Source organism: Marmota monax, unplaced genomic scaffold, assembly GCF_021218885.2.
Source record: "Marmota monax isolate L192 unplaced genomic scaffold, Marmota_monax_Labrador192_F-V1.1 WCK01_AAM20220418_F8-fsc00072, whole genome shotgun sequence".
NCBI lineage: Eukaryota > Metazoa > Chordata > Mammalia > Rodentia > Sciuridae > Marmota > Marmota monax.
The window spans coordinates 1,403,690-1,429,322 of record NW_026692356.1 but is presented as its reverse complement, the minus strand read 5'-3'; the positions used below and the strand labels follow the sequence as shown (position 1 = coordinate 1,429,322).

Here is a 25,633-nt window from a genome sequence, read left to right as displayed (position 1 = left end):
TTATACCCGGAAAAACTATATCTAACACCTACTATCTATATATAAAACAACCACTCTTTCTATTTGGCAGAGACATTGTGTTCCACTTCCCCTCTCAGGCAATCTAAGAGTCATCCAAAGAAAACATGGGCATTCTCGCCACCTGTTGGTCATGGCTTTGATTGGTCCCTAAATCCTTCAACTTACCACAAAGACATTACTAATTTTGATTGAAACCACATTTTGAATCAAACATAATTTCTAATAGTACAAGATAGCTATGTTAGCTTTCTGTCATTGTGACAAAATTCCTGAAATAAACTACTTAACAGGAGAAAATATTTATTTTGGCTCATGGTTTCAGAGGTTTCAGTCCATGATCACCAGGCCATGTTGCTTTGTGTGTGTGCTGAGGCAACATATCATGGTGGGTAGCACATGACAGAGGAAACTACTTACCTCTTGGTAGATAGGAAGCACAAGAGAGAGAAGAAAGGATCAGAGTCCTAATATCACTTTAAGAGCACACCCCCATGACCTAGTTTCATTAGGCTCTACCTCCTCCCAATAATGTGGCTAGATGGCAATCATGCCTTTAATAATCTTTGGGGGACACTTCAGATCCAAACTATAACAAGGATCAAATATAAATATGCAGTGAATGCTCTGTCTTTTTATCCTTGAGTAGACAACAACTTCTCAAAGATGATCTAAAAAAGAGACAGAAACCAGATAAATGCTTATAACCAGAAAAATGTTGGTATAGTGATCAATCTGATTTTTAAATTCTAGAAAATAATCCATGAGCAAATTATTTTACTGGTTTAGACCACTTATCTCCACAGTATATCCAAATAATTTAATATAATATTAAATTATTGAGTTAAATAATATTAAATTATTTAACTCAATAATTTAATATAACTCAAGTCAACTTACTTTCCTATTGTAAAATTAGGGAGAGAGGTATAATATCTGAAAAATGATAATAACCTTCCTAACTTTTACCCTATCAGTTGTAAATTGCTGAATATTATTACATGTTGCTATAAAAATACTAAACTTTATATGGAAAATGTAGTGGTGATTTCTAAAAATTTTTATTAGGATTCCAATAGTAATAGGTAAATACTACTTTTGCTAGGAAAAGTATACTACAATCCTTTAAATAAAAAAATGATAAGCTGTAAATGTTAAACAATTTTTTTCTTTTTTTTTTTTTTTAGAGAGAGAGAGAGAGAGAGAGAGAGAGAGAGAGAGAGAATTTTAATATTTTATTTTTTAGTTTTCAGCGGACACAACATCTTTGTATGTGGTGCTCAGGATCGAACCTGGGCCGCATGCATGCCAGGCGAGTGCTCTACCACTTGAGCCACATCCCCAGCCCAATTTTTTTCTTATTTAAAAGGATGAATTAACAAAATTTAGGTTTAGGACCAGGAAACAAAAGTGATCAATTTGATCATTTTTTTAAATTTTTTTTTCAGAGAGAATTTTTTAATATTTATTTTTTTAGTTTTCAGTGGACACAACATCTTTTTTATTTTTATGTGGTGCTGAGGATCGAACCCAGTGCCCCACACATGCCACGCAAATGTGCTACCGCTTAAGCCACATCCCCAGTCTCTAATTTCTTTTTAATATTTATTTTTTAGGTGTAGATGGACACAACACAATGCTTATATTTTTATGTGGAGCTGAGGATCGAACCCAGGTTCTGCCCGTGCTAGGCAAGCATGCCACCACTAAGCCACAATCCCAGCCCATGGTCATTTTTTAAACAAAATAGCTGGTAAATATTTGCTGCAAATCTTAATATAAAAATAGCAAGATAAAGGAAAGATTTATTTTCATAAAGATATATAACTAGCCTCCTAGAATAAAGCCTAGTTTGCTTTTGAAATTGATGCCAAATATTCAGATATTTCACAAGAAAAATTATTTTATTGACTTAAAATTTATTTCTTAATAGACCCCAAAAGACTAAGTGAACTCTCATAAATGATTGCTTTAACTTTTTTTAAACCTTCTCTTGACTAGAAAATTCCATGGCTTAGTAGTGGTGAAGATAATTCACCTCCAATCTCACAATATTATTAAAAATATATTTTTGAAAATCTAGTGATTTAAAGCAGAAAACATGGTCTCCACTTATGCTAGATTTATAATTCTAACTAGGTTAAATCTACCTTACAAAATTGAGATGTATGAAATAATCATTTTAAAGTACTTTTTAAATGCCAAGTGCTCCATAAATATTAAATACTAAGCTTAAGTACAACAAAAATTAACTATTTAATGAAAGATTGGATTTTCTTAGAGAACAAAGTATTCACAGCAGAAATCTATTTTCCCTAAATTACAGATAATTGTAGTTATTACTGTAGTGGGATAGCTTCATGACTGTGGCATGCTTGGTGACTAGGAAGCTTCTGTGCAACGACACAGAATGTATGACTACTAGGAATTTTCTATGTAAAACACAGAATGCCTGGCTGCTGGGAAAACTTCTGTGCAAAGACACAGGATGCCTGGCTGCTGTAGCAATGTTCATGAGGTGGCTCTGTGTTAGAGTCTTACCAGCCTCAAACTTGATCTCTTGTTACACAACCACAATGTTTCCCTGAGCCTAAACCTGCCCACATAACAGTAACTTTATACAATGGACTTTCTTGAGAGCTACATAAAGCTCCTAACATTGCAAATTGCAACTTAGTATGTAACTAAGGAATAAGCTGCATAATGTTGCTAAGTCTGTAACCTGCCTAGTAATACAATGAAAAATCCGTACTAATGATGCCAATTATCTAAAGTAACCTATAGATATAAATAAAGCTTGGCAGCATGGCCCCTCTGCCATTCTTATTTTTATGTAATTTTTAAAATTTATATATGATAGCAGAATGCATTACAATTCTTATTACATATATAGAGCACAGTTTTTCATGTCTCTGGTTGTATACATAGTATATTCACACCAATTTGTGTCTTCATACATGTACTTTGGATAGTAATGATCGTCACATTCCACCATCATTAATTATCCCATGCCCCCTCCCTTCCCCTCCAACCCCTCTGCCCTATCTAGAGTTTGTCTATTATTTCCATGCTCTCGCCCCCATCCCACTATGAATCAGCCTCCTGATATCAAAGAAAACATTCGGCATTTGGTTTGGGGGGATTAGCTATCTTCACTTAGCATTATCTTCTCTAACTCCATCAATTTACCTGCAAATGCCATGATTTTATTCTCTTTTATTGCTGAGTAATATTTCATTGTGTATATATGCCACATTTTTGATCCACTCATCCATTGAAGGGCATCTAGGTTGGTTCCACAGTTTAGCTATTGTGAATTGTGCTGCTATAAACATTAATGTGGTTGTATCCCTGTAGTATGCTATTTTAAGTCCTTTGGGGATAGACCCAGGAGAGGGATAGCTGAGTCAAATGGTGGTTCCATTCCCAATTTTCCAGGAAATCTCCATACTGCTTTCCATATTGGCTGCACCTGTTTGCAGTCCCACCAGCAATGTATGAGTGTACCTTTTCCCCCACGTATTGTTGTTTGTATGCATATTGGCTGCCATTCTGACTGGAGTGAGATGATATCTTAGAGTGGTTTTGATTTGCATTTCTCTAATTGCTAGTGATGATGAACATTTTTTCATGTATTTGTTGATTGATAGTACATCATCTTCTGTCATCTTTCTTTCCTGCCTCTGCATTTTGTCTCTGTGTCTCCTTTTTATTTTCTTTACACATTACCAGTCTTGTATAATTTTAACAAGGTTGTTTAACTGTAGAACTAATAGGTATAATCACAGCAACATTGTAATATTAAGGATGTCAAGAAATTTAAGCAAAGTTGCAGAACATTAGCCTTAAAATAACCTCTTCTATATGTCATCTCTTTTATATTTTTATGCATTTCTCTGAGTATATATTTAATTCTATTATATGCTTATGATAACCTTGCTAAATAACAAGAAACTAAGGGCAAAATTGGGGAAATAATATACAATAATTGTTCAATGCATATCCTGATGCATATATCTCTAAAACAAGTTTAAGGAAAACAATAAGAGACACAGAATCAGCCAATTAGCAAAACCACATTTGCCTTTTATTCTTAGAACTATAAACTTATTAAAATAATGTTAACATATTAAGTATTAAAATAATTAAATATTAGAATCTTACACTCTAAAAGACTCTAGAAATTGAGAAACTGCTTTAAAGTAAGAATGAATGCCAAGAATTATCCCATGATTTTGCAAGAATTTCTTTAACTGCTCATTTTTAATTACTACCTCAAAGATTATCTTTTTTATCTGAAATAATCTGAAAAGTGCTCTACTGAGTGTAGAACATTGCTAAGCTTGCTCTGAAGCTCATATATTAATTTTCCATTTACAAAACTGATGGCTTTAACCTTACCCTATCAGTTCTACTGGAGTAGTATTCAAAATATTAACAACCAGTCTGGCACGGATAGCAAACTATCAGATTGATTGTTGGTCATAGTACTAGAAAACCCCTTCAGATTAAGTCCTCTTTTAGTTAAGGAGGTCCAGGATTTCTAATAGCACTGGGATTAGTGAAGCAGGTATTAGAACAGTTCTGAGCAGTAACCATGTACCTACATTTAAAATTATTGGTGTGGCAGCACTAATGTACCAAGGCTAAGATATCACCCTTAACACAAGAAATTCTCCATCTGATGCAGATGAAAAGTAGAAATTCAAATGCAAAAAGATAGCTACCTTTACTTCCAAATCCCTGCCCATCTTTTTAAAGGATACTATTTGGTCCAAGTAGGGGAAACCTGAACTCTTCTCACTTTTATTATATCCAATATTGTCTGATTTCAGTGTTTTACCATATATCCCACAATAGGCATTCCCACCCTCCACTGAGGGCCCTAGGACAACTTAATATGAAAATGAAGTCATTTCCTTACTACCACCACCCCCCCACTGCCTTCTGCTGAAACTGTCACACATTTGACTTAACCCTCCTTCCCTCGGTCTGTCTGAGTTAGACTTCTTAAAGGGAGTCATGTCTTCATTTCATGTTAGGTTTCCTATTTACAAGAAATAAAAGTAAATTTTAAACAAAATCCCAAGAATACACGCCCTTCACAGATATATCTTACATTTAAGAAAGACTGAAAGTGAGAAAACAGGTAGGAGGTCTGCTCTTCTCTGTAAACAACTTCCTACTCAGGTTAAAAACAATTGACTATTTTCTTTTAGCATTTTTGCTGAATTTTCATTATAATCCTTATACTGATTTTAAATAATTTATAATATACTCATTTAGGCTGGGAATAACTGAGGACCAAACATCTTGTATAAATAAATGAATGGATGATTCAATTAATGAATAAGAAAATTAAAGTTCAGGAAATAAAAATAATATGATGAGTGTGTGTGTGTGTATGTTTTTTTCATATAGGAGGTTGAGGAAAGAACAGGAGAAGAATTGTCACAAAGGTAGAAGGACTCACAAACTGATAAAGGACTGTCCAACATAAAAGTCTGAGTCTAAAACAATCATCCTGTCTCCAAGGTAACTAAATATCAGAAAATACTTAAGAAATAGAAAGTACAACCTCCCTCCTTATGCACTTCTCCCTGGAGAATGAAGATAGGAAAAGCTCTATTCCCTTACCTTCTTCACCATCCCCACTAGTTCTGATCCTGGCCCTAATCCTTTTCAAATTAGTATACAAAACTGACTAATGGGCCAAGTCAAGAAAGTGGTGTTGTCACCTTATATCAGAGAAAACATTTGGCATTTATTTTGGGGGGATTGGCTAACTTCACTTAGCATTATTTTCTCCAATGTCATCCATTTACCTACAAATGCCATGATTTTATTCTCTTTTATTGCTGAGTAATTTCCATTGTGTATATATGCCACTTTTTTTAATCCATTCATCTACTGAGGGGCATCTAGATTGGTTCCACAGTTTAGCTATTGTGAATTGTGCTGCTATAAACATTGATGTGGCTGTATTCCTGTAAGATGCTGTTTTTAAGTCCTTGGGGTGTAGACCGAAGAGAGGGACAGCTGGGTCAAATGGTGGTTCCATTCCCAATTTTCCAGGAAATCTCCATACTGCTTTCCATATTGGCTGCACCACTTTGCAGTCCCACCAGCAGTGTATGAGTGTGCCTTTTTCCCAAAATCCTCGCCAACACTTATTGTTGTTTGCATGGATAGTAGCTGACATTCTGACTGGAGTGAGATGAAATCTTAGAGTAATTTTGATTTGCATTTCTCTGATATAAGGTGACAGACCCATAATGGAATAGGGAGGAGGAGCATGGGAGGAATAGACAAACTTTAGATAGGGCAGAGGGGTGGAGGGGAAAGGAGGGTGCAGGGGGTTAATGATGGTAGAATGTGATAGACATCATTATCCAAAGTAAATGTATGAAGACATAAATTGGTGTGAACATACTTTATATACAGAGATATGAAAAATTGTGCTCTATATGTGTAATAAGAATTATAATGCATTCCACTGTCATGTATTTAAAAATAAAATCAATTAAATATAAAAAAATAAAAGTAAAAAAAGAATCCTCAAAAAAAAAAGTGGAAAGTAAAGTGGTATAGCCATAGCTGTCAACCAAATCTTATCAAAGAGAAACATAATTGTTTTTGTAAAACAGAAAACATTTCTAGTTATACCTCTGAAAATAAATTGATTCCCATGTGACTTTTTCAATTTGTTGACTTGTGACTATCAATCCAATAGAAACCTATTTTTAAGGTGAGGAAGGAGTGAGGGAAGAGGGTTTTCAGGTTAAAGTTTATTTTGTATACAACAATCCTTAACTTAAAAAAGTTTGTCAACAGGCTGCCTAGGACTTTCAGACCTATTTTGCAAAGTAGATGTTAAACTTGACACTATATCAACTATATTTAGTTATTATTTGCATATATATGTAAGTGGTATAATGAATTACAATAATTAAGTATGTTAAAAAAAAGAAGTGGTGTTATATCTTTACAAATACACCTCCAATACTATGTTCACATATAAAGAGCAGGTTTGAGAAAAATGCAGGGTCAGGAGAAGATAGCAATTCAGAGGAATTTTGACTAATCTAGATAAAGACTTTAACAATGTATGCTAGCTAGGAAACGAGGCCCAAGGGTCATTATAATACATTTCTCTAGAAGGTTTCTTCTGATGATACATCTGCCAAAAAATCTTATAACTATTATTCAATTTTCTTTAAAAATATTTATTTTTATTAAAAAGTATGAACTTCTGAATATTCATCATGCATAGTCACTAAGAAAAAAAACATCAGCTCTCTGTGACCTACTGGTCTAAGTTAGATAAACCCAACCTAATTAAAATATACCTATTCTAATCATTTTTTCATCAGCCAAGCCTAGATGTAGTTCACTAGTCAAAGATGGAAATTCAGCCCCTATCACGTTATTATCACCTTTTCATTTCATTATATTCAACTTTTTTTTTGCCACCATGATAAGTCAAACTACTTCCACAGTGCAAGAGAGACACATTTCCACAATGTTATTCCATTAACAGAATTTCCAAATGAGTTAGGCAAGTATAGCTTCCCTTTATTCAGAAAATGTCACCAGCTCAACTCCACTGAACACTGAGGTAGCTCCACTTACTGTAGGCTGAAAAATGCCATTCCCTAAAGATTTCTATATCTTTACTTCGAAACCTTGGATATGTTACTTTACATAGCAAAAGGGATTTCATGGATGTGATTGAGTTAAATATCTTGAGATGGGAAGTTTAACCTAAATTATCTAGATGGGCCAAATATAATCACAACAGTCTTTTAAAGTGAGGCAGGAGGGTCAAAGACAGGGAAGAAAGTGTGACAAGAGTCAGAATGACGCGAGCAAGTCAGTGAGCCAAGGAATGTGGGCAGCCCATAAAAGGTAGAAAAAGACAAGGCAACAGGTTCTTCCCTAGAATCTCCAGAAGGAACCAGCCCAACTATCACCTTGTCTTTACTCCAGTAAGATGGATTGAAGAATTCTGATCTCCAGTACAGTAAGATAATAAGTATATGTTATCTTAAGTCTCCAAATTTGGATAACGGTTAAAGCAGCCATAGTAACTATTTCTTCACAGACAATTAGAATTAGGTTGTAAATGGTAAAATAAACAACAGAGTTCAGATTATTAGATTTTTCTTGACACTCTAAAACAGAATTTAACATTCTGTAAATTAAACAACTGCCAGACTATAGTGAATCTTCAAAGCAAGTTTCTGGTGGCCTGAACAATTTGTTATTGAACCTTCTGCTTTTTTATAAATCACATGCGTTTTCCCAACTCTAACTTGAATCTCCTTCTGATAAGGAAAATGTACACTGGATTAAAGAATGGGAAACTTTTGGAAGCTATTATGTTGCTTTGATTTCCCATTTAACTCAGTTTTCCTACTCCTCAGTATACCAAAAGGACTTAAAAACTGCATACTACAATGATGCAGCCACAACAATGTCCTCAGAATTTGGGATCTATTTGAATTTAATGTTGCATAATATGAAGAATGCACTCAGTTAACAGAAGCTTTAAAGCAGTGAATCCTGAGGAATGTCTCTTCTGAGACATCAAGCCAGAGATACAGAAAGTACTATTAACCCCAAATAGGATAAAAATAAATAAAACAACGTGTATATGATATACATATGTATGTATTAGTACAATGTATTAAAGCCAAATTAAAAGACAAAACTCTTCAAGAGTCCAGAGAAAGGAGCACTAGCTAAGATGTTACAGCAAGACTGAGAGTTTACTATTTTATTAGATAGCATGGAAGCCAGAAGATAATATAATGACATCTCAAAATGCCAAAAGAAAGTAAGTGCTGGCTTAGCATGTTATATTCTTCATAGTTCATTTGAAACAAACTCATTTTCAGATAAGCAATGACAAAAGAATTTATCAGCATCAGAGAAGTACTAGAAAAATATTAGTGTGTATTTTTCAGGCCAAAGCTGAAGCTACAGGAAAAAACAAGGAATAGAAAGGTTAAATATGAGTAAATATAAATGGATATTGGCTGTAAAAATCAATAATAATCATCATTTTGTGTTAAAATATGCTAGAACATAAGTTGGTAGAGGAGTAGAGGAGTTAATCATGTATTTTAATGTCTGTGTGTTGTCTGGGAATAGAATCATATTTCAATTTTGATAAGTGAACAATAAACATTATCTCTAGGTCATTTCCTCCCCCACTCATAAGATATTATTTTTAGTGTTTTTCCCCAAAGTCTTTTTAAGCCTGACACCACACTGAAAGGTCTGGGCCAGTCTTTCACAGCATTTATCCAAAGTTCAGTCCATTTTGAAAAAAACAAGAACAAATAAAAATCCAAGAATACGAAGGAACCATTTTTCTGACCCACCCCCTAAGTGGCTTCACCTTTTTGTTACTTCACAATCAGCTGCACTGTATTGAAAGAGTTCCTGGCAATTATTGCTCTTAGTTTATTTTCCCTTCCAGCATCTCTGGAGATACAAATTAAGCATAGCTTTGTAAAACCAATCATACACGTCTGTCTGAGAATGACTTATTTTATTCCTTAGGTAATAACCCTATAATTTAGGGTGCTAAATTACTCACAAAATTCTTATTTCTTCCAGTTCACTTTTATCATTAAACCGTGACATTTGTATACTCTGTCTGGTTCTTTAAATTCAGAAAGGAGCACTTTTTTAAAGCTTAGATGCTAGGTAGCCATGATATTCCATGTTTGATGTCAATCCTGATTGTTTTGCATCATCACCTGGCTATGCCCTACACTTTTTTCTCTTTATTTTTTTCTTTTTAGTTATACATGACAGTAGAGTATATTTTGACATATTAATAAAAACATGAAACATGTTGTTCTAACTAGAATCCCAGTCTTGTGGGATATGTGGAGATTCACTGTGATGTATTTATGTATGTACATAGGAAAGTTAAGTCAGATTCATTCCACTTCTTCCTCCCTTCCCTTCATTCCCTTTTGCCTAATCTACTGAATTTCTGTTCTTTCCCTTGCCAACCCCTTATTGTGAGTTACCTTCCACATATCAGAAAACCTTTGGTTTGGGGGGACTGGCTTATTCATTTAGCATAATAGTCTCCAGATCCATCCATTTCCTGGAAAATGTCGTAAAGTCATTCTTAATGGCTGAGCAATACTCCATTGTGTATATACACCACATTTTCTTTACCATTCATCTGTTGAAGAGGCACCTAGATTATTCCATAGCTTAGCTATTATGAATTGAGCTGCTATAAACATTGTTGTGGCTGCATCATTGTAGTATGCAGTTTTTAAGTCCTTTTGGTATACTGAGGAGTAGGAAAACTGAGTTAAATGGTGATTCCATTCCAAGTTTTCTGAGGAATCTCCATATTGCTACCTAGATTGGTTGTACCAATTTACAGTCCCATCAGCAATGTATGGGTATATCTTTTCCCCCACATCCTCACCAACACTGTTACTTTTATTCTTGATAATTGCCATTCTGACTGGAGTAAGATGAAATCTCAATGCAGTTTTAATTTGCATTTCTCAAGCTGCTAGCAGATTTTGAAATTTTTTTCATATATTTGTTGACCATTGAACATTCGTGCTTCTTCTGTGAAGTGCTTGTTCAGCTCCTCTGCCCATTTATTAACTGGGTTATTCAAGGTTTTTGTTTTGTTTGTTTTTTGGTGTGTGTGTGTGTGTGTGTGTGTGTAGATTTTTTAATTCTTTATATATCCTGGAAATCAATGCTTTATCTGAGGTGCAGGGAGCAAAGATTTTTCTCCTATATTGTAGGCACTCTCTTCATGCTAGATTGTTTCCTTTTCTGTGAAGAAGCTTTCTTGTTTGATACCATCCAATTTATTTATTCTTGGATTTATTTATAATTCTTGTTTTTAGCTCTGTCATCTCTTGCCTTCTTACTTTCTATCCCAATAACCTGATATTCTTTCTCTGTAATAACCCACAAATCTGTGTTTTTCTGACTAACCATCTTTTTGACTCTTACTTACCTCTACTGTTGTTGTTAAAGGAAAAGTAATTTAGCTTTGCTGTAAAATTTTTGGAAAGCACAGAAAATTACTACAGAAAAAAAGTACCTGAATCTTGAGAGAATCACTTAAAATTCTTGGTGTGTATATAGTCTTGGGGAAAAATGTAATCCTTTCTTGTGCTTCAGACATTTATTCTGTTCTGGAATACATCCTTTTTTGCTTATAGTTACATAGGAATAATGATTACTACCTTTTTCTTTCAAGCCTGTGTTGTTTATAAATTATAATGCAAAACGGAAAACTTTTTTACCAAAAAAACTCATATTCTCTGTTACAAGACTGGTAATTTTGCATACATTTTGTTCTAATGATTCACAGAAGCTCAATTCTTCCCATTAAGAGATATACCTGCTGCTATTGTCATCCAATAGGGGGTTTACTGAGGATAAATGGGGTCTCCAGGATTCTTTACTAAAGGAATTGTATCTTGTTAGGTCTTCTGATAGATAAAACTTGTCAAATCAACTAAAGCAGCAAATTCCTAACATGAGCCAATGAAACTTTGATCCAATGACTAGCAAACTTCCTGCTTCCTATTCCAGGAGTGTGAGATTTAGATCTTATTGTTATAGAAATGAATGTAAGATGTCTTGGCAGCTCCTCTTAATATGCTCAGGTATTAAAAATGAATATCGTTAGCCTCTTTAAGCCATCACTAAATATTCAAAATTTCCAAAATTTAATGTTCAGGGATTTTCAGAGGTAAAGAAAATTTTTTTCCCAACTAAAACAAAACATCTTTAAAAATATTTTAACAATATACAAATATATTTACAACATAATCTGCTAGTTAAAAGACTCAAACAAAGTTGGCAGTTTCTACAACATAATTTATAGATGCCTAAAATAGTTTGCACATTAGTTTTGTTTACAGTTACATATATTGCTGTGTATTATTAATATTGTCTGATTTACAATATCCCATTATAGCAAGAAAAAATAAAGTCATAAAATAAAATGTCTTTTAGGCATTTATTATGCCAAGTATTTAAATGAATAATATTCATTTAATAATAAAAGATAAATTGTATTAGCCCAAAGACCACTGAAGAGTTTCCAGGAAGTCCAAAATAAAATCTAGTTATCCTTTCTATGAATAAATAGAATAGCAGCAATCCCTGGGTATACCGTAAACATAAACTATGAAGATTCCATTTATATTAACTAGGCTTTATGTAAATGATTTGCTATGGTATAAAATAAATGACAATTTGAGAAACTAGTTAGCACTACCAGCCTGAATTTGGTTTTCACCTGGGCATGTATAAGGTAAGCAATTTTAACATGAAGTGTATATTTAAAATTAACAAATTTTTTCTAACTTGTCTAATGCAAACACAAGTCAAGTACTTACTCTTAACCATGAACTCAAACTTGTTTCTGAAAATTATGTACAGAATTGGTATGTAAACACAAAGATCTTTGAGATACACTAAGAGTATCCTATGGGCTGGGATGTGGCTCAAGCGGTAGTGAGCTCGCCTGGCATGCGTGCCACCCAGGTTCGATCCTCAGCACCACATACAAACAAAGATGTTGAGTCCGCCAACAATAAATATTAAAATTCTCTCTCTCTCTCTCTCTCTCTCTCTCTCTCTCTCTCTCTCTCTCTCTCTTTAAAAAAAGAGTGTCTTATGTCCTGTGGATCAAAATGCAAACATCTCTGTGAAATATATATATATATATATATACACACACACAAACACAAACACACACACATATATATATATATATATATATATATATATATATATATATATATATAAAACACATTATTTTGGGATATATTGATATATTACTATATACATACATACATATATCATAAAATAAATCCTGACAATGCTTCTAATGACACCATAATTCCCAGCCCCAACAACTAGAGAAAGAAAATAAAAACTTTGTTTAAAAAAAGAAAACAGTTTCATATTAAGTTTTTAAGTGAAAAACAAAGACAACAATCCTCTTTGCAACTGGACTCAACTCTAACAGTTCATCATCAACAATCTCTTTAGCCATTCCCCAATGTCACAGAATACTCAAACTTTCTCTCTATTCAAGAAGTCTGATAATCTCCAGTGTTTTGTTTTAAAAACTGCTTTCCAGGATATAAAATAGCCATACTGGTTAAATTCCTCTATCTGCCCACTTTGCACCTGATGTAACCATACAGGTTGGCACCCTACAGCACCACACCCATGATAACCGCAGCCAACCACTTCACTCTGAAGGAGAAGAGAGCATTAAAGGCAAATTTCACCCACAGTACTGGATAGGCAGTCAGTCCTAACAAAAGGATTCTTGATTCAGCCTCTGAAACAGTTTTATTCTGTTAAGGAGTTGTCTTTCTGGACTCAAATACCCAATGACTCTTTCCAACCTCATCAATATGATTCCACCACTGAAGGCCAACCATCAGTTTACCTGTGGCATTCTTTACTGCCCAAAATATGGTCTATTTTAGAAAATGTTCCACGTGCAGCTAAGAAGAAAGTGTATTTAGTCACTGATTGATGAAATATTCTATATATGTCTGTTAAATATAAATTCTTAATTGTATTTTTTTTTAGTTCTGTAACTTCTTTATTTAGTTTTCATTTGGATGATCTGTCCACTGAAAAAAGAGGCATGTTAAAATCACCCAATATTATTGTGTTGTAATCTATTTGATTCTGGATATTGAGAAGGGTTTGTTTGATGTACGTAGATGTTTCATTGTTTGGGGCACAGATATTTACAACTGTTATTTTTTTGTTGTTGTATGACTTCCTTAAGTAGTATGAAATGGCCTTATTTGTCTCTTCTGCTTCACTTTCGATTAAAGACCACTTTATCAGATACGAGAATAGAAACGCCTGCTTGTTTATGAGATCTATGTGAATGATAGGATTTTCCCCATCCTTTCACCTTCAGTTTGTGGATGCCTTTGCCTATGAGGTGAATCTCTTGGAGACAGCAAATTGTTGGGTCTTGTTTATTAATCCAATCTGCCAGCCTGTCCTTTGAATGATGAGTTGAGTCCATTAACAGTGTTATTATTGATAGATTATTTTTATTTCTTGTCATTTTGATTTATTAGATTCTCCTTCAATATACTATTCCTCTAGTGTAGTTTCACCATCTGCTAGTTTTCATTTGTTTTATCCATTTCTTCTTCATGAAATATTTATTGAGTATGTTTTGTAGTGCCAGCTTGCTAGTTGTGAATTCTTTTAACTTTTTTTATTGTGAAAGGTTTTAATCTCATCTTCAAATCTGAAACTCAATTTTTCTGGTTATAGTATTCTTAGTTGGCATCCATTTTCTTTCAGAGTTTGATATATATTATTCTAAGATTTCCTAGAATTTAGGGTCTGGGGCAGAAAATCAGCTGAGATCCGATAGGCTTAATCTCTAAATATGACCCATCATTTTTCTCTAGCCACTTTTAAAATTCTATCCCTATTCTGTATGTTAGGCATTTTCATAACAATGTGCCTAGGAGTGGGTCTGTTGTAATTTTGTATATTTGGAGAACTTTATGCCTCCTGTATTTGATTTTCCATTTCATTCTTAATATTTGGGAAATTTTCTATTATTACATTATTGAAAATTTTGTATATTCCTTTAATTTGTACTTCAGAGCCTTAATCTACCCCTATGAATCTTATATTTGGCCTTTTAATGTTACCCCATATTTCTTAAAAATTCTGTTCATTATCTCTTAACATATTTTCTCCATGATCAACTTTATTTTCAAGATTGTGTACTTTGTGTTTGTTGCCTGAAAATCTATCTTCCAAACGGTCTAGTGTATTGGGGATGCTTTCCACTGAAGTTTTAATTTTGTTATTGATTCCTTCATTTTGAGAATTTCTAATTGATTCTTCTTCAGAACTTCTATTTCCTTATTAAAGTGATCTTTCATTTCTTGTGTTTTTGCTCTAATTTCACTCTTTACATCACCTTTTATCTCATAGATGAGTTTAACTATAAACTTTCTACATTCCTCTTCTGACACTTCTTTCACTGAAGTATCAGTGTAGTCTGCTATGAAATCATTCTTGTTTGTTTGGAATAGTTTGTTCCTTGCTTTTTGTTTTTTTTGTACCAGTGATTGAACTCTGGGATACTCAACCACTGAACCACATCTCCAGCCCTATTTTGTATTTTATTTAGAGACAGGGTCTCACTGAGTTGCTTAGCTCCTCACTTTTGCTGAGGCTGGCTTTGAACTTGAAATCCTCCTGCTTCAGCCTCCTGAGCTGCTGGGATTACAGGCATGTGCCACCATACCAGGCCCCCTGCTTTTTTATATTGTTTGTGTGTCTAACCATCTATCAAAATGGATCTAAAGCAGCAGAACTTCTATTCTACAAGCTTTTAGTAATCCTGTATGTTTCATGTGCTTCACAGATTAGGGGATAGCCAAATAATTACAACCAACTGTGCGTACAATATGTAGAATTAAATTACTTAATTCCTATTATGACACAGTGTTAATTGTCAAAATAAACAGAAATGGAAGGCTCAGCAGTTTCTATCAGTAAAGACAGTAGTAATCATGAATTATGTGTGGCATAAAATCAAACAGTAGGTATTATCTGTGACCTTTCTTGTATTAATTGTTGCTATAGCATTAGTGATGGGGTCTGGCATTTTATAAACCAATTAGTGTTAAGAGAAGTTAAGAACAGAGTTAATTAAGAGGAAAGGAGAAGAGATTGGAGGGTAGAAAATGGTTTATATTTTTAAGAGGTGAATATGGCAGATGCAGAGATGATGAGAGATGAGCTGTCTATGAAGCAAAAGGAGAAAAATAGAAGTAAAAGAATTAAAGGAAGAGTAAAAAAACAATAGAGTTTGGATATTAGTAGGAGAAAAAGGGGAAAGAGAAACAAGGGGAAACAGAGTCATAAAACAAGTTGAATACAATATCAATCTATCAACATATACTAATCAAAAATCCTAACCCTTGAAAACAGTGTAAGGAAAAATAATTACTTTCAAGAAATGCTAGACATGAGAAAGCAGAAACAAATATAAAATATGTGTGTGTTTAAATGTCTATTATATATGAATCAGTACACATTTAAAAACAAAAAACACAGAATAGTAAGAATAGTCAATGAGAGAATATACTCAATGTCTGTGCCAAACTCCTTCTCTTTATTGGCTTCCCTTCTCAGCAGAATGGTAAGAGGAGTGAAGAGAGTGCTGTTAGCTCCACTTCCAGGATACAGATGCCACTAGGTTATATAAGATGAGTTTGTGGAAATGAAGCTCCCATAGGTGGGGATTATTGCCCCAGGTGTTTTATTGCATGGGGAGTTATCAGGTGTTTTTTACTCAATGCACCTTTAGGACTGTACCCCAGGAGTCTCCCCAGGCTCAACTCATAGGAAGGATGAGCCAGTTCTTTGCTACTTCTGTAGTTTGCAGAGAATGCCCTTTCTGGCATCCCCATGTCTGGTCCAATCTCTATTACTCCTCCCTGTTCAGATTCTCAAGCCACTGCCACTAGTCCTACACACTGCCAGATTCAAGGGAGGTGAGAGAGATGGGCTTCCTCCAGCCTATCCAACCTGTATTACCCATAGGCAAAATACTCTCCATAACAGAAATTGTCCTGATTTTCTAACTCAGATGAATTACTTACACCAATAAGAAACAGAAATTGTCCTGATCTAGATTCAATCAAGATCCCATGGCTGGAAACTGCTGGATTCATGTATTGGACTCACTCCCAAATTCACAGACCTAAGTTCCTGGTCTGAGTTGGTGCCACTTTAGTGCACAAGTCCCCCAAAGGGATCCAGTTTTAGCTCCTTGTTCACAATTGGCAGACCTGGGGTCTTTTGTGCACCAGCTTAGTGAGCCAGCCCAGAGCACACTGCCCCTCTGATCTCAGGATTCTCTATGCCAAGACTGTCTGCAGCACTTTTCAGCCCTTTCTGATCCTCTGTATTAATTTCCCCCACTCTTAGCAGGAGCTCAGCTCCAATTTTGTTCCTTTTCTTTGTCTGATGCATCCCAAATTTACCAGTCTCCAAGGCTCTCTATCCAATATTGATTATCGGTGAAGTCCCTTTTCCACCCACCTCACAGAGAAGCAGTATTCCTACTGCTTGAGTCCTGTGTCACGGAGCTGTGAGAAATGCCTCTTCCCACTATTCTGCCATCTTGTTCTCTACTATTTTTTGGTGCAAATTAATAAGCTCATCTTATAATTTCTATTGAAATATAAAGTCCCAAGAATTATAAAAACAATTTTGAAAAGAACAAAGTTGGAGAGGTTACATAACACATTGTTAAAACTGTGATGTATAATGACAGAAAAATAGACAAACTACACAATATAGAATTTAGACATCAATCAACCGATTAAATTTATAAAAAAGCTTCCCCAGTAAATTAGTGGGATTAATGCAATATGTGTAGAAATAATGTAGTTTTACCACCATTTCACACACATATAATAATCTATCCCAGGTGGATCAAATAATAAAGTTTCTAAAGATAAAAAATCTTTACAAACTTAGAGGAGGCAAAGACTTTTTAAGTCACAACACAAAAACAGTAATTATAAAGGAAAACACTGATAAGGTGGAGACCATTGAAATTAAAAGCTTTATTTTTCAACAAAAATCTTATAGAATGAGTAGATATTTCAATACATACATCTGACAGAGAATATATACCAGCATATATAATAAATGCCTATAAATCATAATAAAAATAAAAGATTTTTTTTTAAAAAAATCAAGGCTTAAATATGCCCAAACAGCTAACAAACATATAACAAATGTTTAAAAGTTATTAGGGAAACGCAAAATGAAACCAAAGTGAGATAACACTATACATCAGATAGGCCAAAGTTAAAATTAAAAATATTATGTTTTCATGATATGGAACAAAATTTGCATTCATATATGATTGACAGAAGTTTATATCAATATAATCATTTAAGAAAAACTATTTATCAAAGAGGAATATTTTCCCACCTATGACTCAGCAATCCCATACTTAAGTATATATTTGAAAAAATATATAAATATAAAAATTAAAAGGCGTATGAAAATATTCATAGCTTTATTACTCATAGTAAAAACTCAAATGTCCTTTGTAAGGACTGGATAAATTCTGGTATATTTGTAAAAAATACTATATGTAAATGAAATAAACTAATATTGTTATGCACAGCATAAATGAATCTCATATTTCAAATTGTTAAGCATAAGAAGCCAGACACAAAGGGTGCATGTTATGTGACTCAAAAAGATAACATTTAAAAACAGAAAAGTTATTGTATGGTGTTAGAAAAGTGGTTACCCTGGAAGAAATAGTATAGACTGTGAGAAGCATAAGGAAGACTTCTGGAAATGCAACGATATTCTATATCATACACACATACACACACATACACACATATGTTATATATATTACATATATATGTTATATATATGTAATGTATATATCCTATATATATACATATATATATATATATATATATATATATATATATAAATGATAGCTTACATAGATGTGCTCATGTTATAAAAGCTCATCAAGTATCAACACAATTTATAACTGCATATGTCAGCTAAATTTATGTCAGTATATGTCATTCTTAAATTTTAAAAGTTAAAAAATGCTGTCAAAATTCCCCTAAGATAACACTATACAAAGTGGTTCTTTTTCTATTTAAGAAATAATTGTCAAATGTTGCTATATCTTCAGAAAATATATTCTGTTTAAAAAATTTAAGCTGTAACAGAACCCTGAAGAGTTGGGAGTTACTTATTTTTCCATTTGCTTAATTCTCAACATGATATAATAAGAACACAAAAAATGTACAGTGAATAATATCACTTAGGATTCTTTTAGCTGTATCAGAAAACCCTAACTCAGATGAATTACATACACCAATAAGGAGCTTATTCATCTTACAAAAGAATCCAAGTGGTTGGCAGTTCCAAGGGTGATTAATTCAGTATCTTAGCACCATCTTCAAGGACCCAATTTTGTTTCATCTTACTGCTTTGCCATTTTCATCAGTAAGTTTTGTCTTGAAGCTTAATACTTAGTGAAAATGTCTTCAACAGTTCCCAGCATCACACTCTCACAATAGTGTCCATATGCAGAAAAGGAGGCCTTTTATATTATAGAGCAAATTCCCTTCAGCAGCCTTTCCCTTGTGCCTCATTAGCTACAGTTGTATAACATGTCCCTGCTCAAACCAATTATAGGCAAGGGGAATACTGCATCAAATTATATAAAATCTATCAGAATCTAACCCCAAGGTGCTAGAAAAAAGTAGATATCTGAATAGAATTAGAATTCCACTAACAAGAAAGAAGGGCAGAGAGATGGTTGTTGGAAAGGCAACCAAAAGCTTGTGTTACCACAAACAAGTGAATCATAATAAAGGAAGCATAAATGGTTCTTTGCTATCATTCATAATATTTGCAATGCTATTAATTCTAAGATTTTTTTGTTCCATTATCTGTGCATCTTACAAGAACTATATAGAATTTTTTAAATGTAAAATTTAAGAAAAAAGATTGGCTTTCCACATTTTTGTATTATTGTTATAAGTAACAAGTTAACCATACAAATTCATTTTTCATTATATTTTAAATACTTGCCAGTTTAAACTTTTAATTAAATACAAATACAACTCCATTATCTCTATCTTGTATAATAATAGTACTCTGACAATTAAGATCTTCACATTTGATAATAATGATAACAATGGGAGCTATTTTCTATCAGGTGCTTACTGTATACTGACACTATTTTCAGCATTTAAAATGTAAAAAACTCTTTCTGAACTTTCATAGTAAATATTTTAGGTGCTATTGTTGCCTCCCTTTGTACCAAAGATGAAATAGAAGCACAGAAAGGGTCTTTAAATTTCTCAAGGTCACACCATTATTAAATAGTGGAGTCATTGAACTATATTTGGGATTGGCGATTTTAAAAATTATTAAAAGGACATTCAATATGATCAAGTGGTTCCTGGTATGTCTCACTAGGAATTTAGAATGCAATGACATAGTCACAGAGAGGCAAATATTACACAACGGAGGTACTAGATAATCATAAACTATAAGCAAATGATAACATTGTTCTATAAATGTCAAGAGAGAAAAACAAACTCTGCAACTCCCCTGGCAGGAAGAGAAAGGAATTATCTAGATAGGAGGGCTGGTAATGGACAAAGCACTAATAACAATAGTAAACTATGGCCTTTGGGAAAATTCCATGGGTCCATAAAGCAATTAGCAGAAGTAATATTTTTATATAACATATTAGTCATGGAACATTAGTTACTGTGTTAAGATATGCTAGCTCTGATTGCTAAATAAAGTTTAAAAGTCAATATATTATTTATAAAAACAATATTCCATCTCTTGTAACAGCAACAAAAGGAACTGTTATTGCATCTCCTTATAACACTAGAAATTCCTATTCCTATGCAAAAAGCTATTATTAATGAAATATTAATAACAAGAATATAGTTGCATTTTTGGCACCTGACCAAGTTTAAGCCATTAGTAAATCATGTAGTTATGCCAAAAAATCCAAGTATAGCATCCATTTGTTCTCTCCCTTTTCAGTAACTCAAAAGTTTGTGTTGGATAATTCCAGAAACACAGGACTCTGTAAACTACACTTATATCCTAAATATACACTTATATCCTAAATATACACTTATATCCTAAATAAGTAAATTATTTGAAACACTTGAGTTTTCCCACTATCCTAAAGATATGTGAAATATTATTTCTAAAAGTAAATATAGAGAAAATTATTATAAGAAAAAAAGATTTGCCTTCACCCTTTCCATTTAGCCAGCTGTTCACCAGGAGATCCTTCTGTCCTCACCTTTTCTTGAGACTGCATTGATTCTTGCCCATTCCTTGATTTGCACATTAGCAATGAAAATACATTTGAAAGGACTTTGACTTTTTTAATGGGAAAAAAATAATTTTAGGATAGAAATATCAAACAGATAAATGCAATGAGATGAGTAAAAAATATTATTTCTATTTCTCTTGTACTTCCCTTTTCACATTTTGTATCACATTTTATTCTCACAAGAACTTTAAGAGGTAATAAAGGAGGTAATATTTACAGTACTTTATAAGGATAACAAGATCACAGAGAAATTGGATGCCTGAAATGACCAGGATATGTAGTGACAATCATAACTGAAATCTAGTCCTCAAGTTTTTCCCATTTAGACCTTGGTTCCTTCAGATATACTTTATTTTTTGAGTGGTACTGGGGATTGAACTCAGGGGCACTCAACTTCTGAGCCACATCCCCAGCCCTATTTTGTACTTTTTTTTTTTTTTTAATTTAGAGACAGTTCACTGGCTTTGAATTCGCAATACTCCTATTTCAGCTTCCTGAGCCACTGGGATTACAGGTGCCACCGTACCCAAAAAGATACCATACTTTCTAGCTTTGCTTGCATACTATGAAAGAAACTGGACTGCTTATTTAAAAACAAAACTGACCCGTTACAACAGTTCTTGACTTCTCTGGACTCCTCATGTCAATTCTGTTGCCAAATGCACTGAAGCTTCACAATGACAGAATATTGAGCAAAGTGGAGTAGGGATAGGGTATGTTTCCAATAGGACAAAATTGATAATTACGGATTTTTGAGGAAATAATAATAGAATTACTTTCTGTTTGGGGTTTTTAATCTTAATAACTCTTCTAAATTTGACTCATGATATAATATCTATTTAAATTCATAAAAGTGATTTGCTATCCACAAAGTGATTAGTTGAATACGTATCTCTTAGGGATTTTATTACAATTACTATATATGCCAAAAGTTGAAATAAGTCTTTCACTTCTTGTCATTTTATACAAGTTTCCTACTAATACTTCTAATAATTTCATCTTAGTTTTTTTATAAATTAAAATATTCTTTTGATTTTCAGTAGGAAACCACTCTTTTTCCAATGTTTTCACAAATAGATTAAATGCATTTTCTCTAAAAGAATCATATTTTTTTTTATTGTTTTTTCTTTAGTTATACATGACAATAGAATTGATATGGCACAATTATAAAAGTATAGAATATTATTTCTTCTAATTCAGTTCATAGTACTTCCCCTCCCCTTCCCTTCCCTCTATTCTACTGACCTTTCTGCTATTTACTTATAGTTATTTTTTTTAATTAGTGCCTTGTGTATATACATGATGGTGAGATTCACTGTGGTGCATTAATATGTCTGCATACATAGGAGTGTTAGGTCAGATTCATTCCATTGTGTTTTCCTATCCCATCCTTCCTCCCTTCCCTTCATTCCCCTTTGGCTTTAGGGACTGGTTTATTTCACTTAGCATGATAGCTTCTAGTTCCATAAAGGAATCATATTTAATCTATAATATATGGGTTTAAGAAATAAAGTAATACCTGAAGAATTCTGACTAAATTAGAGTGGGAGCAATTTTCTGACTGATTTTAAGAAACCAGCCTTTGTGGACTATTCATTTCATTTAGGAAACAAATAACAAGACTAAATTCAATGGGACATTCTATGATTTCCAACCCTATAGTGATGAGATAAAATGCATGGTTTTTATATAATATTAAGTAGCACTCAGATTTCAAAACACATAAGCCATAATTCTCTAATGTTCATATCTCAATTTGCAATTAAAATTTTTGCATATTCTCTTTTGAACAGTGTTATATTATTTGATAACATAATAGAAGTTGGGCCTAAAAGGGAATTTCATCTGTTAAATGTTGTGAAATTAGCTATTTTTAATTAAAAAGTTTATGCATATACCTCCTCAGCCCCACTCCTCAACCTCTCTCAATTTATAGATCCTTTCAAAGTTGACTAAGCACACACAGAATATAACTACAAATGGGAATATGCTGTAATACTGTTCTGTATATTCCTTTTGTTGTTGTTTTAAAAGTATATTTTGGAAGCTATTATTTTAAAAAAAATAAGTTAAAGGAAAAATGAAAAAGACACAGCATAATATGACAGAAGAAACAATGAAATGAAAGTCAGAAGGCATGGCTAACTTTCTCCAGGTCAAGAACTACAATCCTTGGTAACTTCTGTGTCCCAAGTGCCTATCAAACACAATGCCTTGCTTCTATGGCTTTCCAATAAACATTTACTAAACTCAGGTGAGTTTTACGCCATTTTCCTCTCTAAGCCTCAATTTCTTTATAATAAAGAGACAGGACAGGGGGTATTTAAATAAATTTTCAGCTCTAATTTTTAGTAGATCTCATTCTAAGTAAATCAACATTGTAGGCTAAAAACTGAAAAAGTACCCTAATTCTATCTAGAGAAACACCATCCATTTCACCAAGTTGGTAGACTTCACCAGTTTTGTCATTTCCTGTCTTAAACAAATTCTGGTTTTGCTAAAGTTAATTCACCAACATAATCTGGTCAGTTAATGAAGGCCATGGCTCCCAAACCTGTCAGCAAATCGGAATCATTGAGAACCTATTTTCCTTCCAAAATTCACTGAATCAAAATATCCAGGGACAGTTTTCCAGAAATATGTTTTCAAAAAGGCCCTCAGGTGATTCTGATAAATTCATTCTTTGAATATTTATGTTTAAAGTCACACAATTATATGGTATAGAGTCTTTTCTTCTTAGATGTCATATATTAACAAAATACCTTTTATTATTTATCATGTTTTTCCCTGTTGGACTCCACTTTTTATTTATTCTTCTGTTTTTCCTTTTCTTGGGTCATTGGTAATGTTTCAAACATACAAAATAGATCAAAATACTTAATTCCCATGTATCCTTCAACAATAATTTATCTTTCCCAGTCTTAATCTATACTGTCACTCCTGCATGTTAGAAGGAACAATGAAATGAAAATCAGAAAGCATGGCTAAGTTTCTCCAGGTCAAGAACTATAATTCTTAGTAATTATTATTCATATGTAGAAGAATGAAACTAGATCTCTTTCACCCTGCACAAAAGTTAACACAGAATGAATTCAAAGACTTTTTAATCAAGTCTCAGAGCAAAGGATCTTCTTTGTCTCCTGATAAGATGAGTTATTTCCAAAATAATCTCATGTCCTAACACTGTGAAGAATGAAGCTTACATGATCCAAAACAAAACGAAACAGAGCCTAAGATGAGACAGGCTAGGTATACTAATGAAACCATAGATAGTTCTGGCAATTTCTCTTCACAGCCACTGATGTCTTAAAGCAAAAGTTATTCCCTGCCACATCCTTTAAAAGATCTGAAAACAGTATTTTACCCAGAAGAGATAACATACTGTTTTTTAATGGCATTTACTATTCTATTTAGTATAATTTGGCCTATTTATTATAATAGGACCAAAAAAATGTATGTGATAATTGTGATGTCCTTTTAATATGAAAGAACACTCCTTTTTATGCTTCTGGGTTCTCTTCTCTTTGATTAAAACAGTGGTGTTCTTTTAAAATACTAATGTTAATCCCCTGCCTTCTCCCTTCCCTCCCTCCCCTCTTCCCTATCTAGAATTCATCACATCATCATCCAAAGTATATGTATGAAGATATGAATTCAGTGTCAACCTACTTTATATACAGAGATATGAAAAATTGTGGTATATATGTGTAATAAGAATTATAATGCAAAAAAAAACAAAGTACATATATAAAGATGTGAATTGGCATGAACATACTTTATATACAAAGGTATGAAAAATTGTGCTCTATATGTGTAAAAAGAATTGTAATGCATTCTGCTGTTGTGTATTTTAAAAAATAAAGTCAATGATAAAAAAATAAAGCTGAGTAACACATTTATAATACATAATACAATGTAAATATTATTATATTATCCTATTTAAACAATGACAAGAAAAAGATGCTTGCATATGTTTTTACAGACACAATATGTTTCTGAATATTGTCCTTCTCCCAGTTGGTTGAATTCATAAATAGGAAACCCCAAGGATGTAGAAACCATGGAAATGGAAGGCAGACTATACTTCTTTTTGCTGAGTCTGTATGCACCAAACAACTTTCTGACAACTAGTCAGATTTCTTGGTATGTTGATTACAGGAAGGGAGTGAATTTGCTAGCTATCATTAGTATTTCAGTGAATGGAAAGGTATAATTTCTACCAGCACTTTTAAATATATATATATTACTGTGGTATAATTAACACAGAATGAAATAAACATTATCTTAAATGTTCGTTTGATGAGTTTTGACAACTGTATTATACTATATAACCACCACTTGAAACAATTACAGAACCTTTTCTATCATTAAGATCCCTTGAACTCTTATCTTGCTGTCTCTTAAAATCACTTAAGTTTCTAAAACCTTAGTATTGTCTTAGATTTCATATAAATAAAATTGTACAGTATGTAAATAAAAACAAATCCTGTGACATTGAAAAATCAAAAATCAAAAAATAATGTTAAAAATGATGCTGGGAAAACTGAATACCTTATGTAGAAAAATGAAACTAGATCCCTATTTTTAACCCTGCACAAAAATCAACTCAAAATGTATAAAACACTAGATATATTAGACCAGAAATGTTGTAACTGC

The 25,633-nt window shown here is 33.0% G+C and overlaps 1 protein-coding gene and 1 pseudogene across 1 annotated transcript in view; both read right to left on the bottom strand.

The window, feature by feature from the left end:
* Positions 1-25,633, bottom strand: part of Gpr158 (G protein-coupled receptor 158) — a 435,003-nt gene that overhangs the window by 233,141 nt on the left and 176,229 nt on the right. The window lies entirely within an intron of this gene.
* On the bottom strand, positions 12,947-16,028 carry LOC131424112 (Golgi apparatus membrane protein TVP23 homolog B-like; annotated as a pseudogene).